This window comes from Neopsephotus bourkii, unplaced genomic scaffold (genome assembly GCF_033783945.1).
Source record: "Neopsephotus bourkii isolate Nb327-2 ecotype Australia unplaced genomic scaffold, CSIRO-AGI_Nbou_v1 NB_1760, whole genome shotgun sequence".
Classification (NCBI taxonomy): domain Eukaryota; kingdom Metazoa; phylum Chordata; class Aves; order Psittaciformes; family Psittacidae; genus Neopsephotus; species Neopsephotus bourkii.
Window position 1 is genome coordinate 8,744,235 of NW_026902234.1, and position 14,822 is coordinate 8,759,056.

General features: G+C 38.8%; 1 long non-coding RNA gene across 1 annotated transcript in view; it reads right to left on the bottom strand.

Moving 5' to 3' along the window:
* Window positions 1-5,409: 5,409 nt before the first annotated feature.
* Window positions 5,410-14,822, bottom strand: part of LOC133225420 (uncharacterized) — a 91,222-nt gene continuing 81,809 nt past the window's right edge. Inside the window, exons 2-3 of the long non-coding RNA XR_009729149.1 lie at window positions 13,915-14,001; window positions 5,410-6,087 (exon numbers count right to left, since the gene is read on the bottom strand). This is a non-coding gene — a long non-coding RNA (uncharacterized LOC133225420). The remainder of the gene's footprint in view (window positions 6,088-13,914; window positions 14,002-14,822) is intronic.

Here is a 14,822-nt window from a genome sequence, read left to right on the forward strand (position 1 = left end):
TTAGTCAACAAAATTTCCAGACTTGGGACTTCTAAAGGTGTTTGAAGTCTAACTTTGAGCACCTATCAAACCCAGGCTAAACAGTGGGGCACCCAGTGTTTTGGGCAGTTGCTGAAGAGTAAAGAAAAAATAACTTTGGACACCCCAGGATGTTGCCTAAAGCATTAGGTGACAGTTGCTGGAGAGCAGTGCTGTGATCAGTTGTTTAAACTCTGATTGTTTCTTAGACTAAAACAAAGATATTATTTTCCATTACTTGGTGGCTTCAAGAATAGCATCAGGTATTGCAGTCATACCAGTACTCGTGCTGTATCCACACAGAATTTGTGACACCATTACAGAACAATTGCCTTTGTAATATATGTTCTAAAGTCATGTATTCTGAAAACATATATGGGGCAATGGACCCCTAATGACTAAAGAAACACTGGCTATAACTAAATGAGGTAGCAGCTGCTTAGCTTAATATATAACAAACTGGTGACAAATACTTTTACTTATGTTAACCAAATATATTTGAGACAGATTTACTTTTCCTTTTTCACTGAAATCTTCTTGAACTGGGATTTTGTGACACTATTTGTATTAGCATTATACTGTACAGTTTTCCATTTTCATTGCTGTATAAAGAGACAGATTTCCTACTTGTGAACTAAAAAAGATGCATTGCAATTTTTTTCTATTCTGGATAAGGTGTTGACAAATTTATACAAATACAGAAGGGAAGATAAATGCACTCTGTATCAAGGTCAAAGTAAGTGGTATCACAATTTTAAAAGTGTTGACAATTTTAAACATGTTTTATAATGCTGCTAAGAAATTTTCTTAAATATGTAGCTCACACTAATATTGTGCTGTGCTACTCATGTACAATTGTGCCCAACACCCTGTAAAAACTTAGAAAGAATATTAGTTTCTTAAATAACCATAAGTTGGATTTTCCACTCATGCAGACCTTTAGATGTCAATGGAGTTTTGCAAGCTGTAATGCAGAAGATTATTAAAGCAGTCATATTTGCAAGACACCATACAGAAAAAAACATAATCACTAAGGTAAGGCTGCTGGCTAATACATTGAAATGTTGAAGTTATACAACTCTGAAAACAAGGCTGCTGAGCAGAAATTGAGAACATAGTTGGAAAACTCCAGGAGAAACAACTGAGGGGAAAGCAGGAACTGAATTTTTATCTAAACTCATGTTTTAAATATTTAGCTCAATCTTAAACATAAACTCTGCTTTTCCATTGATTTTTCACAAACACTCAGAAAGCAAAATACTCCTTACTTTTCCTGTAGATAATTCAGGCTCATGGGTGCAGTATATCTCAGATGGCAAGACCACTTATCCTCTCAGGTTTTCCCAGAAGCAGTTTCACAGTAAGACCTGGTGTACTGGGCCAAAGAAGCACCCCAGAGAAGCATCACAGAAATCTTGTGAACACTGTCAGGTTTTCTTGTCTTGTATCACACACGACTTAAAGCCCCCTCTAAAATCATAAATAAACTATAAAATAAAGCCATGTTTCATCTGCCTTCCACAACCTGCTGGATGATCACCAGCTTGTACATGAACGCAGCTTCTGAATACGTGTTGCAGCCTGAGGAAGACAGTTACAAGCTGACTGCCTGGATGAAGTCAGACCCTGTGCACCACAAAGTCTATGTTTTAATGAATGGAGTTACTTTGTAGATTTTCTGTCTTTGACATATATGGGGATAGTTACTAGTAGCCCATATCTTGTTGCTTCCCTTCATGCCCCGATTTTGAGGACTGCGACCTGAAATCTCTCCCTATCCTATCTCTACAGAGAGAACAGACATAATTCTTGCTCCCTCAGAAAAAGACACATTATCAGGTGTCCTCTACACATAACCACTTTTCCCCCATTTGTCTGAGTTTCTCTTCACTAGCATCTTGTAATAGCTCAGCAGATCATACATAACCTTGACTACTTAAAGAAACTTTGCTCTCTCCCTGGCCATTGCCTCCCTCAGACAAGTTCACCTGTTGCCTTCAATTCTGGGCAGCAGATAAAGAGGAAGCTGTGATGACAGTATCTGCAAGAGGACCGTGTGGCCTTCTGAATTTGTTGCTGCTTCTTGCTCACTTGTCAATACCACAGCAGAACACCACTCCTTGTGGAGTTGCTTCTCATGTTCACAGCTGGGACTGTGATGGGATGATGCTTGCAGGGGCTAAGCTGTGTCTTTCCCAGATCAACAAATGTAGAGGGACCTACAGTGAGTGGCAAATGTTTGTGGTAACCTCAGCAGTGCAGCCAGCATCAGGATTCTGAGGGCGCAAGAGATGAGTCCTTCCAAATTGGGTGAATTTTGCTCTGGTCACCTCAACACATTCTTCCTTCCCTGGTCTGGGATTCCATGTAGTTTTTTTTCTGTTACCTGCCCATAAGCTGAAGGTTGGACTTAATATAACTCAGTCTGTGAATATATGAATATATGGTTTTAGTTTGGAAGGGAGTACAATGAGGAACAGCACCATGGAGCAAAGATCCCACCAAACACCAAGCAAACACTTGGTAGCTCTGCATTTATGCAAAACTGACAAGTGTGTGGGCATCATTTTCATAACCATGAGTTACATCAGAACCCCTCTGAGAGGCCTGAAGAGCAAGCAAGGATCTGGTCATGCTGTTCAGAGGGAAGACTTACATATATTTTCCACATGCAATTACCTGCAGTAGTGCATGACATTGTTGTGTGTTTATATTATTTTCTATTATGTTATAAATAATACACCTCTAAATGGCTCTATTAATGTATTAATACTTTGTATTATGTAATTGATAACATTTATTAATATCTTAATGACTTGGAAATGTGACGTGCCAGAAAAAGCCCAAAGAAGTCACAATGTGCTCCTTCCCTAGGATAGCAGAAAGACTGAATCAGAGGAGAAAAGGAACATCGAGACCATGGATCTAATAAGAAAGCCATATGATGAGTCTCATAAATGAGACATCGACTATTTTCTCAGTTGTGCCTCCTTACTTGTTCCTCTTAAAAAAAGGAAGAGAATTAGGAAAAAACAGAGCATCTGGGAAATAATATTCCTGGTATAAAGGCTGTCCTGGAAGGATGAGTATAGGTGTTTATGAAGAAGGAAGGTAAAATGTATATTGGATCTGACATCTGCTGGGGAGCAGAGCTGGAAGGAGACAACAGGGACAAGGGGTGGAAACAGGCATGGACATTGGCAACAGTGTTATATTCTGACAGTTTCCAAGGTTGTAACATTCAATTTTGTTCTCACTGGCGATAACTCTGCCATCTTCACACACACACAAAAATAAATCAAATGAAAAATTTTATTATATATATATATGAAAAATCCCTTACATTGATATTCATTCTGACCAGCCTTAGCAGGGATTTAGCGAAAAGCCAGAAGCTGAATGAAACAGATGCTTGAAGGCATAGAGAGAAAAGCTTTGACTTCACAAGCAACAGACATGTCATGGGGTGAGTGTGGACTGAAGAATGGGTCAGACAGATGATGCAACTGTCAGAGAGGAGTTCCAGAAAATACAGAATACATAGCTACTGAAGTAATAGGCATGTCATAAATGCAAAGAAAACATTGTAGCATGGAATATAATATCACCTTGTTGGAAAGGACTATTTTAGTCTCATGAAACATAGACAAATGGAACTATGAGAAATACAGCAGTGTATGTTGAAAATCTAGCCATTAAAAGGTGACTGAGGTGGAGAGACCAAGCCACATTTCTAGGGAGCCCCAGTGTGTGGCAGAGACACAGAGATGATTGTAAAGCCCGGTAAAACCTGCTGATGGGCTGTAATAAAGACTTCTGGGGGATGGGGGATACTGAGCAGAAAAAGGTATCAACATTCTGTCACGCAGCAGATGTCAGGAGAACTGAAGCTGATCCCCAGAATACATTTTAAGGTAACAGAAAAAGCAGTGATTATGCAGTTGTATTAAAGAATAGGGATAGCAGAAAGTTCTGAACTGTTTTGTTCTTTTTCTACCTGAGAACAGAGCAAGGAAATATATGAGAATAAGATGTTTTTGCAATACTAATGAATTAGAATGAATATTAAATTTGTCCTAAGCTTGTGACTTCACATCGTAGAGTGTGGAACAGAAGAGAGAAAAAAAAAAAAAAAAGAAAAACCAACAAAAAAGCACTTTAGAATCTGAAATATTCATTATAGCTGCTGACTTTCAAAAAAGTATTCTCTCTGAGGGAATCAAGGGCCCACGAATCTTGAACTTCCAATATCGCATATTAAGCTTGAGCTGGGTAGGCTTGCCTACAGAGAAAAGGGACTCTATTTCCCACTGAGAAAGCAGAAACTAATTCATCATTCTACCTTCCTACTTATTAGTTCCACTCACCAATAACGGACAAGAAACAACCCCATGTGACTTGGGGGAACTAGTTACTCTGGGAAAGCAGCAAACACGAATAGTGAAGGCACAGATCCAACCTGCAACAGGCTGAAATTGGTTGAAATATGTTTCCAGAGATTATTTCCTGAATACTTATAAATAACAACAATATACCAAAAAAAAAAAAAAAAACAAACCAAAACAAAACCTAAACCGTTCCAATCAGTTTGTTAAATAATAGCCCATCATTTGGTGAACATACTGTTTGCCATCAACTGTTAGTCCATCCCTCCAGCTGATGGGACAGAACTCTGGCTGAGTGGACAGATGTTTCTTTCTGCTAACTTTGACAACACTTGGGCCCATAGTCCTTGACCAGAGAAACTAATTAAGTAATAAAATCAGCTCTTTGTAAGACAAGAAGAAAGAAAGGGTGGAACCACTGAAGAACTTGAGGCACTGATTAACTCACAAGTGTTTCCTGTATAATGCAAATCATTAATGCCTTATGGTCTCTGAGAGTAATGAACCAGAAGCAAAACAATATCATAAATCATATATGAATCCTATAAGATCTTAGGATATTTTTCTTTCTTCATGAGTTGGTCATTCTGTAAGAAGAACTGTTTTAATTTCTTATTTACTAATCTTTATATTTCAATTCTATACTTTGCAACTGAACTTAGCTGGAAGGTTCTCTGCAGCGTGGGGAATGGAAAAATAAAACTAAGAAAATAGCTCTCCTCAAGTACCAAATGTGGAAATCTTGCCAAAATTAGCACAAATACAGACTATGATCAGCCTAATATTTAATGAACACGCACTGTACCTTTCCTCTATCTGTTAAACTACTAATTGATGTGCTACTGATGAATAAAAGGGCGGGTATTTCAGTCATGAACTCACTTCACTGCAGTTTACTGAGAGCCCCAAGCTGCTGAGCTCATTACAGATCCCTTTGCTGAACTGGCTTTACAGGCAATTTTGTGAAGGGGCAGCATCAGAGCTAGCCCACTGATTGGGACTCCATTGGCTCAGCAGGGCTCCAAGAGTTCAGGAGAAAGAGCACCGCACTGAGCTAAAAATATGTCTTTGCCTGTGTAGTGCCAGGAAGATTGCCTGGCTGTGCTAATTGGGGGGGACCTAGAGATCTGGGTGGTATTTTAGGCTAATCTCGAGGTGGGACCTCTGCAGCATGTATGTGGCTCTGAATATAATCTCCTTCGGCACTGTCATTTATACCATTGCAGGCATTTACAATCAGAGCCATCCTTGATTGACTCGTGGCTGTTGCTGCACCCTAGACTCATCTGGCAGGAGTGAGGGGGGATAAGGGAAGGTGAAATGGCTGCACACTGAACTGACTTATGAAACCATGTCACAATTTTAGTGCAGCACTGAAGTTGTAAAATGAGAAAAATTACCCTGACAGGATCAGGGCATAGGGGGACCTCAGAGATCTACAGTCCTCCTGCAGAAACTGACTGCAGAGTTGCACAACAGAAAGGGTTTTCTCAAACCCCCTTGTCAGGTTTTACTTTTCAGTCCTGCTGTCTTTCTCCACGTAGTCTTGTTTTTAGTTCTCTGGGAAATAACATAGCCCTGATCTCAGACATTCCCTAGCTTACCTCTATTTAGAGCACCAAACCCCCATGTTCAAAAAACAGGGTGGTCAGAGGAGTTTGTGTTTCTGCTCATCCCTCATGGACTTAGTAAGGCAGAAGGAAATAGAGGAGAGAGGAAAACTAGAGGAGTGTAAGAAACAGTGACAGGCTGAAAGCACGAACAAAACCAACAAAAGCAGAAGTAAAAAGCCTGACAGAAAAGGCTAGAAAAAAAACTTGATCATGGACATACTAAGCAACTGAGCATTTTTGCTTAAATAACACATTGTACTGTTAGTTTGTTTGTTTTAACAGATATGTGATTTTACAAGGGGGTTCCTCGCTTTATTGGTATGACGTATTTCAGCAAAACAGAGAAAAGGAGGGTATTTCACTCCTCCAAACTTGACAGGGTTGTTTTTTTTATTAGAAGAGCTTCATAAGTTGGGTGAGAAAGTGAGAAATGCCAAATGCCCATTTCATGAAATATCCGAAATAGACCAGTGTTTCGACTGCCAATTACTGGCTGAAATGCTTCAAAGAAGTTTTATAAGCCTCTTCATGTAATATAGCAACATTTTCAAGCAGCAGTTGTGCTGGAGATCTTACAGTAGATACACATTATAGCAACATAATTTTCTAAAGAAAACTTAATTATGTTAAAGTTTAATGTGTTACTTTTGCCCCCAAAGGAAGTGCTTTACACGCTTTACTGGGATTGTTGCTTTGCACAGCATCAGTCTGCTGCCTGTGTTTCTGCAGTAACCTTAACATTGGACACCAATATTAGGCAACTTTCCAAGGGCAAGGTGAAGAATGGTGCCGTCATACAAAGCCATGTGGAAAATTTTAGGACATTAAACTACATTTACAAATAAACAAAAGGAGTTTTGTAGGTTATGGAATGACATCTCTTGCCAAGTTCCTACACCTGTATTTAGAAAGCTGATCAAAGAGGCTGACTTCCGTCAGTGCTAAAGGCACCAATATCTTTTATTTTCCCATTAAGGCCCTGTCCCTAAAGCTCTAGCCCTGAAGTATGAGCTGATATGTAACCTTTTTTTACTGTAATTCCTATTTATTTCTAATGCCTTTATGACTAATATAATTCTAATGAGAGCTTAAGACAAGCCACCACTCCAGGTTCAAAATAGCCTTAATTCTGCATAGCTGCTTGAGAACACCTTGCTATAAACCTCGAGGATGTTGGAAAGATTTCAGAAGAGAGCAAATAGCATGGCTAGAAGACTGGAAAGCATTACTGGCAGTGTACATAGAAGAAAGGGAAGGTACTTGGTCTAGATAAATCATATTAAAGCCTAGGTTAAAGGGGTGACTTGTTCACTGAAGTATCTATATGGGGGCAGAAGGATGACTGTAGAGGACTCCTCAGTCTAGGAGACAAAGGAATACATGTTACACTGCACCCGGAATTTCAAGCTAGATAAATTTTGACTAAAAAAGGTCTAAATGGTTAATGGTGATGGCAAACAACCACTGAAACTGCCTACTGAAGACTATGGTAGGTTTTTCATCCTTGAAAATTCTCCAAATAAAACAGGTTTCCAAAGTATACTCCAGTTCAGCCACAGGCTTCTGATTTGAAAGAGGAATTAGTTCAGAAAAGATCAGAGGTATTCATAGGCCTAACACTTATAGTACTTGCTACGTCAACAGAATGTAATACATAACATAACAGCAGGCCAATCATTTCATTTTACTGCTCAGATAATTCTATGCTGAGAGCCATTGGCAATACTTTATCCAAGGTTTTGCACAAAACCATCACCAATTCAAGGCAACAGAAGAGAACTGCATGTATGTCCTGATTTCAGATTTATGGTACTCAATAGGAAAGAATACAGCTGGTTTCAGTGGGATTTGGTCCAGGGTCTTATTTAGGATTTGAGAAAAGGGAAACAATTTTGTTTTCTGCCCTTATGTGTAAATGGGTAAAGGCTTAGAATATTTATAAAGGCTTAGAATCCTTCTAATTACCATGGGTTTTATTGTGTCAGGCAGGTAAATATTCTCTGTTCTGCTAGGTATAAAGTTGGGGATAAACTTATCTTGGGGATTTCTGCAGAAGAAATTCAACCTTACCATCAAAGCTGAAAGCTGTTTTGTCTCTAGGAATCTATTTCTGGTTTAAGCATACAAAATGAGTCCTGGAATTTACTTTAAAATGTTAAGAATAATGCTGGGTATGAAAATCTTGCCATCATTCTTTACTAAATGAAGTACAGAATGTACTTCTGCTTTCATTTCTGCTTCCCTGGTCACATAGAGTGATCCACCAAGTTCACAAATTTGAATATTTTATGCTTCTGATTGAATTTTATTCTGAACTCTGAGTTATTAATAATTAGTAATCATAGACTGAAATTTCTGGTCTATAAATACATATAATCAATATGTGAAATTAAGGAAAGGGAAAAAATAACGCATTTAGTAGCAAGATCTTTCAAGTTCTTTGATTCCACTGAAACTGTAAACTCTTCTTTTTCTGACAAATTCAGAATTTTTTAGATTTCACAGTGTCAACTTTTCCTAGCACAGGAAGACAAGCTGCATTCATGCACTGAATGACCTGATAAATTCTCCTTAAACTTGAAGCCATTCTAAAGTGAGATGTGGACAACAAATTCAAAAGATGCCTAAAGTATAGTGGTAGAAAATAGCATTCTTAATGTATTAGCACGTACATAGATTGCTTTTTAAAACAAGTTCATTGTCTGCTTATAGGCTCCTGGTGGAATCTAGATGCAAGATAAATCTTTTCTTAATGTTTTCTGAAACAATAAAAAATATAAAGCCTGGTATCTGTTTTGCCATTTGGTCCTGCATTTTTCACCCACCTGAAACTCCCACAGAGTATGGAATGCCCAAGAAAGATGGGAAGGAGCCATAAATATTAAGTGACCATATAATGGTGAGCATGCTGCAGTTCTTCTGCACTGAAGAAGGCAAGACCTGCACATTAAGTTCCCACTCCTGTGAGTTATGGGTCATTTGCTCATTAGTGAAGTGACTAATCCAGTAGTGAAGAGGATGTCTAGTGAAAATAAATTGCATTATACTACTGACTGCTGTGATGGATTCTTTATGTGCTCTTTGTGTTATCATTCAGAGGACCCCTTTTACCCAACCCCTGGTGTTGCAGACGTGTTATAAGGAATTTTATCAGAGCAAACAGGAGTCTTCGTGAGGCAAGAAACAATAGAACAAGCAGGAAATAAATAATAACTAGATAACCAGGAAACAGCACTAACACAATAGATGTGCAGTCATTAGTTTAAACTATCACATTTGTCCTGAAATGATCAGAAAAACAGTGAAGCTGCAACAGTGAAGTTTACAATAAATCCATGCTTATGCATTTTGAAGGCCACTTCAGGAGAGTTAGAGGAATAAATATGGAAATCAAAGGCTAAACTTGACGTTGAATGTAGGTGAGCTGGAAAACATTTTCAGGCATTTTAATTCCTTAAAATTTTCAGAGCACTTTCTGCTGAAAAGAAACATTGCTTCACTTACCCACCATTTATAATGGCCTAACATTAATATGATAATCTGGATGGGATGCTTAATTATGGTGGGGTTTCTTTCCTCGCATATTGTCTTCCCAGACGCAGTTTAATGAGGCAAGCCTTTTCTGCCATTTCAGCTCATGTAAGTGGCATGATCTAGTTTCAACATATGGAAATATTCTGCCGCTGTCTGATCACTGATGAAATTCATTGACTACAGATCATTTAACCAAACTAATAATAGTTATGGAAACACTGTAAAATCTGAAAACTAATATTGTTTATGACAAGATTTTGTTATAATTCAACCTTCTCGGTGCATACAGGATGAAGGAAAGCAATGGGTAGATTCAAGTTTGCTTTGTTACCTATTAAGCAATGAGTAGATTCAAGCTTGCTTTTTTACCTATTAATGCTTACCGACATGTAAGGATTTTGTATTATACTTGTAGCATTCCACTTTGATTTCTCTTTTTTACTTCTTTTGTTGGAGATGCTTAAAAGCAATTCTACTGGTTATTTTAACAACCTCTAATGGTAAGTGGCAAAGTTCTGCTTGCTTTGCTTTGAGGCTCTCAGAGTTAAAGCTAAGTTTAATTGAAGCTCATCTGAGCCACCACCAAAAAAGCTACTTTTTTTCTTTTTCTCCACACACATTGCCATACAAAGAAGAGAGAGATCTGAGTTTTTAATTGTCATTGTTTATGTCCCTCTTTGGTAAGTCTTGCTGAATTTCTAATTATGTGCATAACAACTGCAACAGGCTCTATATAGTACTGCATAAAAATTATCCCTTGATCGCTTTCTTCCAAGTTACATAGCAGCCTAGATTAGTGAAGGTGTAGGATTGCTTTCCTGACATTTATTGAATAACCATTATTTAAATTATTTTGCGTGTTTCAATGAATTTGTCATACATTGTATTTTACAATAGATTCTCTTTTTCGTTGTTATTTACATAAAAATCGTAATGCTCTATTGCCAGAAGTAAGGCAAGAAACACATACATGTGAAAGTAAAGTGTGATTCACCCCCAAACCAAAGATAAGCAGAAACATACAGGAAAGTGCAAATTTTTATTTTGCTATCAAATTGCATTTGTGGGAAATATTTAAAAGGAACAGTATTGTCATAAAAAGCAACCCAGAGCATCTCTGATCAAGCATTTCTAATTCATTCCAAATGAATCTGATTTCACATGAAAAGAAAGATGTAGTAAAAATAGCCTTTCTCAGCCTAGTGGCATGAGGCACAGTGGTGTAAAAGGCCTTGATCCACAGCCCACTTGAAGTCATTACAGTGACATCATTCAGCCTTGGATCAGGGCTTGAGCAAAGAATATATTGAATTTTAAACAGATGTGAGACCAGAATCTAGCTTAACATACAGATACTGTATGAATTTCACTGAAATTTCTGTCTTTAACAGGATCTGGTTTTACCTCTCTGCAACTATCTGTAAAACAAGACACTTTTCTGAACAAATCTGATCAAATCTGAGTAACTGACATTCTAGTCCCAAGAACTATTTTGTTTCGTATTTTCATCAAAGCCATAGTTCAATTTAGGGGGAAAAAATAATATATATATATATCCCAAATGGGGGGGGTTAGCAGTATTTTATAGTTTGGAAACGACAAAGAATTCTACTCTGAAAAATGAAACAGAAAAAACACAATGCTACATATGCAAATGGATTAAAATACCTGAAAGTTTGCTTTTTCATGATGTAGACATTACACAATAACTGACAGTAATTCAAATTTCATCATTATCATGAACTTGTAGGGTTTCTTCAAAATTCAGGTTGATAGTTTAAGAATGCCGACTTAGATCACAATACAGCAATTTGACAAAACTGAAGTAAAAATTGAAAGAAAATTAATCAAGTAATATAATACATTTTGTAGTACTTTTTCCATGGACAACTCCACTAATAATCTTATAGTATGAATTATCAGGGGGGAAAAATGCTTTGATTATACAACTTTGTCACAAAGCTATCTTTGGATTAAAGTGGCAATGTGATAGGCGTTAGCTTTCATTGAAAATACTACTTTTTTTTTTTTAGATCTACACTGCAGATGTATTTTTATATCAGTTTTTAATGTATCAGGGAAAACAGCATAGGTTTTGAGGGCTGCAGGGTGGCTTGCAATGCTCTAGTGTTTTGGAGGAGTGTGGTTGGTTACGTAGCACTTGTTTAAAATACGTGTCTTACAGTAAAATAATTATTTGAAATACCAGAACAAATCCTGGGTAAGAAGAATGAACAAAAACATTTAAAGTATTTATATACATATATATATATTTATAAATACATATAAAGTATTAAAGTATTAAGTGTTCCTTATCTGAGCATGAGGTGAAATGGAACACAGGAGGAGGGAAAGAAGAAAATGTATTTCAACAGAGGAGATGTTCTTGTCCCTTCCTGGCATCAGCACTCTCCTGTAATTTTGAATTTCATAACTGGGACTTGTGATCATTTTTCATGAGGGTGAATTGTTCTGATACCCCTTCCACATATTTTTAAATGAAAACTGGAAGAATAAGAAAAACAAGACAAAACAAAACCTAAACCCTGTATGCTCCATTTGCTGAATATATGGTTTTCTTCTCCCCTTGTGTGCATTTGCCAGATGGCACTACACTGGGTTGGATGATAATAAACATGAAAAATACAGTCAGTGCATGAGCAGAGATAACTGTGGCTGAATGTACGAGGGTTGGGGTTAGTAGGCGAAAGGGGCAGAAGTTCCAGCTGCAAGCAAAAAGCAAAGTTTAGCTCCTCAAGGGAGGAGCTGCTCTTATTTCCAATTAGCTCCTGTTGGCAGGGATACTTGGGGCCTCTGGGAAGTGAGGTTGTCCCTCGTTATCCCAGTACCCTGCCCAAGGGGAACGTTTGGGGCCATTTCCCTCCTGGCAGAGCTAAGTCCATAAATCTGGAGTGATGGGAACTTGTTCGGTGCTGTGGAGGGAAATCAGACCTGAGTGAGAGGTGAGCTAACTCACCTCTGGTTTCTCACCACTGGGTGTGAGGCCAGCAGGCTGCTGTGAAGGGGTGAGGTCCAGCTAGCAACATAGGCTAGGAATAGGGCTGCTCTAGGAGAAGGGCATGTTTGGGTCAAGGATGATGAAGTGACCCTGTGGGCCACTGAACCCTTCACATGGCCTGGGCCCTGAAGTGTGTCATCCATCCCACCATTGTGTGGGAACTGCTATGCCCACAGAGGGGACCCCCAACTCTGCTTAGCCCTGTGGCAACACCTCCACAGGAAGCACAAGGAACAGCTGCTCCTCTTGGAAAGTCGCTGCATCCTCCTCCTTCACAACCTCTTTCTGCAAGTAAGAGGTATCTCCAGATGAAGATACACGCACTTACAGCAACAAGGCATTTGGCCCCTGGCCATGCACATTGCTGTTGTCCTCTGTGTAGGCGTTGGCTTCACAACATAGATTTTCATCTGGATTTCTGCATTCAGGTTAGCAAATGAGGGGCCTGGAGGAGACCTAAAGTATGTCCAAGACCTTCTAGGTCATAGACTTGGGGGGATTCATTTGTCTAGTAGGTAAAGTTTTTCTCCTATCAGATGAACTGATAGAAGAAAGAGTCTTGGGGACATCTGCTAGCAAATACCTTGCAGGGAAGGGTACTTACAGTAGGTATCATCTCTACTGAAACATTTGTATGAAGCAGGTAGCAGTCTGCATTCCTGCTGTTACTCATTTGACCAAGAGGCTGATATAGTTGGAAACTGGTTTTCTTTCAACCCAGTACTTGTCCTTGGAAAACTCTCTCTCGCAGGGAGAAAGAAACTTCCAGCCAGAAGATGAAATGGCACCTATGCGGTCATTTATTTGCCCCAATTCATTTCAACCTCTCTTTGCTTTTGTTTGTTACTCTCATTCTTTCCTTTTTACTGACACACTGCACTCTGAAAGGGGCAAACTTAAATTCAGGAAACTAATCAAAACGCAATAGATAATTATTTAGTTTGAAATAAGTCTATCCTTTGCTTCCTTTGTAGTCTACGTGAGATTATTACAGATTGCATTACCAAAGCAAAAGGAGCAGGGAAGAAGCACCTAATTATTCTTGGTCCTGTAAAGAATGTAATTAAGAGTTTCTTAACCCAGCTCTCTTAGTATTTTGAAACTTTCTTCTCTATTCCTGCATGAACACTGAACGTAGTCTGCACTCAAGAATGACCACTAAAATATGCGACTGCTCCCTCTATGAACTAGGCAGCATCTGAGGCTGGCTATTGCATTATTCATCTTCATAAGCTAACTATAATAAGTTGGAGAAGAAGCTTTGGATTCACTAATTACTGCGAGATAAGAGATGGAGAAGAAGGAAAGGTAATCCCCAGTATTTCAAGATACAGGTGGCACAGACCTTAGCTTCTTGAGCACAAGTTCCAGGCATGAGGGTGGAAGAGAGGGGAGTTTCCTCTGCTCACCACATGGTGATCACAAATGTCACCTATGGACAAAAGAAAATGAAAAGGAACAATAAATGAAACATGGACAATGATTTAGTCCCTTGAAAACACACATTAATCCTTCAACAGCCCCCAGCTTTGCTGCAGTGAAAGTTGGTTTCTTGCGGTAGGGCTAACTTTGGGACCAATACTGGAAAGCAGAGCTGGAGCACGGTTGGCAGCAATATTCAGGAGCAGTAACAGCATGACAGCATTAAGAAACAGAGTATTCAAAAAAAAAAAAAAAAAAAAAAAAAAACACCTCCTGAAGGACTGTAAATACCCAGTTTAGCTGCTGGTTTAAGCACTTGCAAAGGCACTATCTGACTCTTTGAAAGCACTGCATATCTAAGTTTTGGAAGCAATAGTGAATAAATACTTCACTGACTGCTCCTCTGTATTAGCTCATTGGAGTGCCTGGAAGAGACCTGACAGAAAACAAAAAAAAAGTTAAATGCAACTTAAATCATCGTCCAGTTTGACTCTGAAAACAAGAAAGAAAGGCGAGGCATTCACCACAAGGTTGCAAAAGGCATTTAGCGTCATCTGCACCACAGTTATTGGGAGTGCAGGGAAAGGGACTGAGGGATGTGAGCTGGCAATGTGGCTGGGATCCCAATCCCCAGTGGTTGTGGGTTGGGTTTGGGGGTTTTTTCTTTTTTTTTCCTTTTTTTTTGGGTGACTTCGAAAGATGTCACGGCAAAGTGAAATCTTTGTGGAGGGCTGCTCATGCATTCAGACTGTAGAGTTTTCAAAATGTGATGTTTTGCAATGATGACATTAGAGTAGCAACCAAGGGTCCGAGACAGCAACGCCTGCTGCA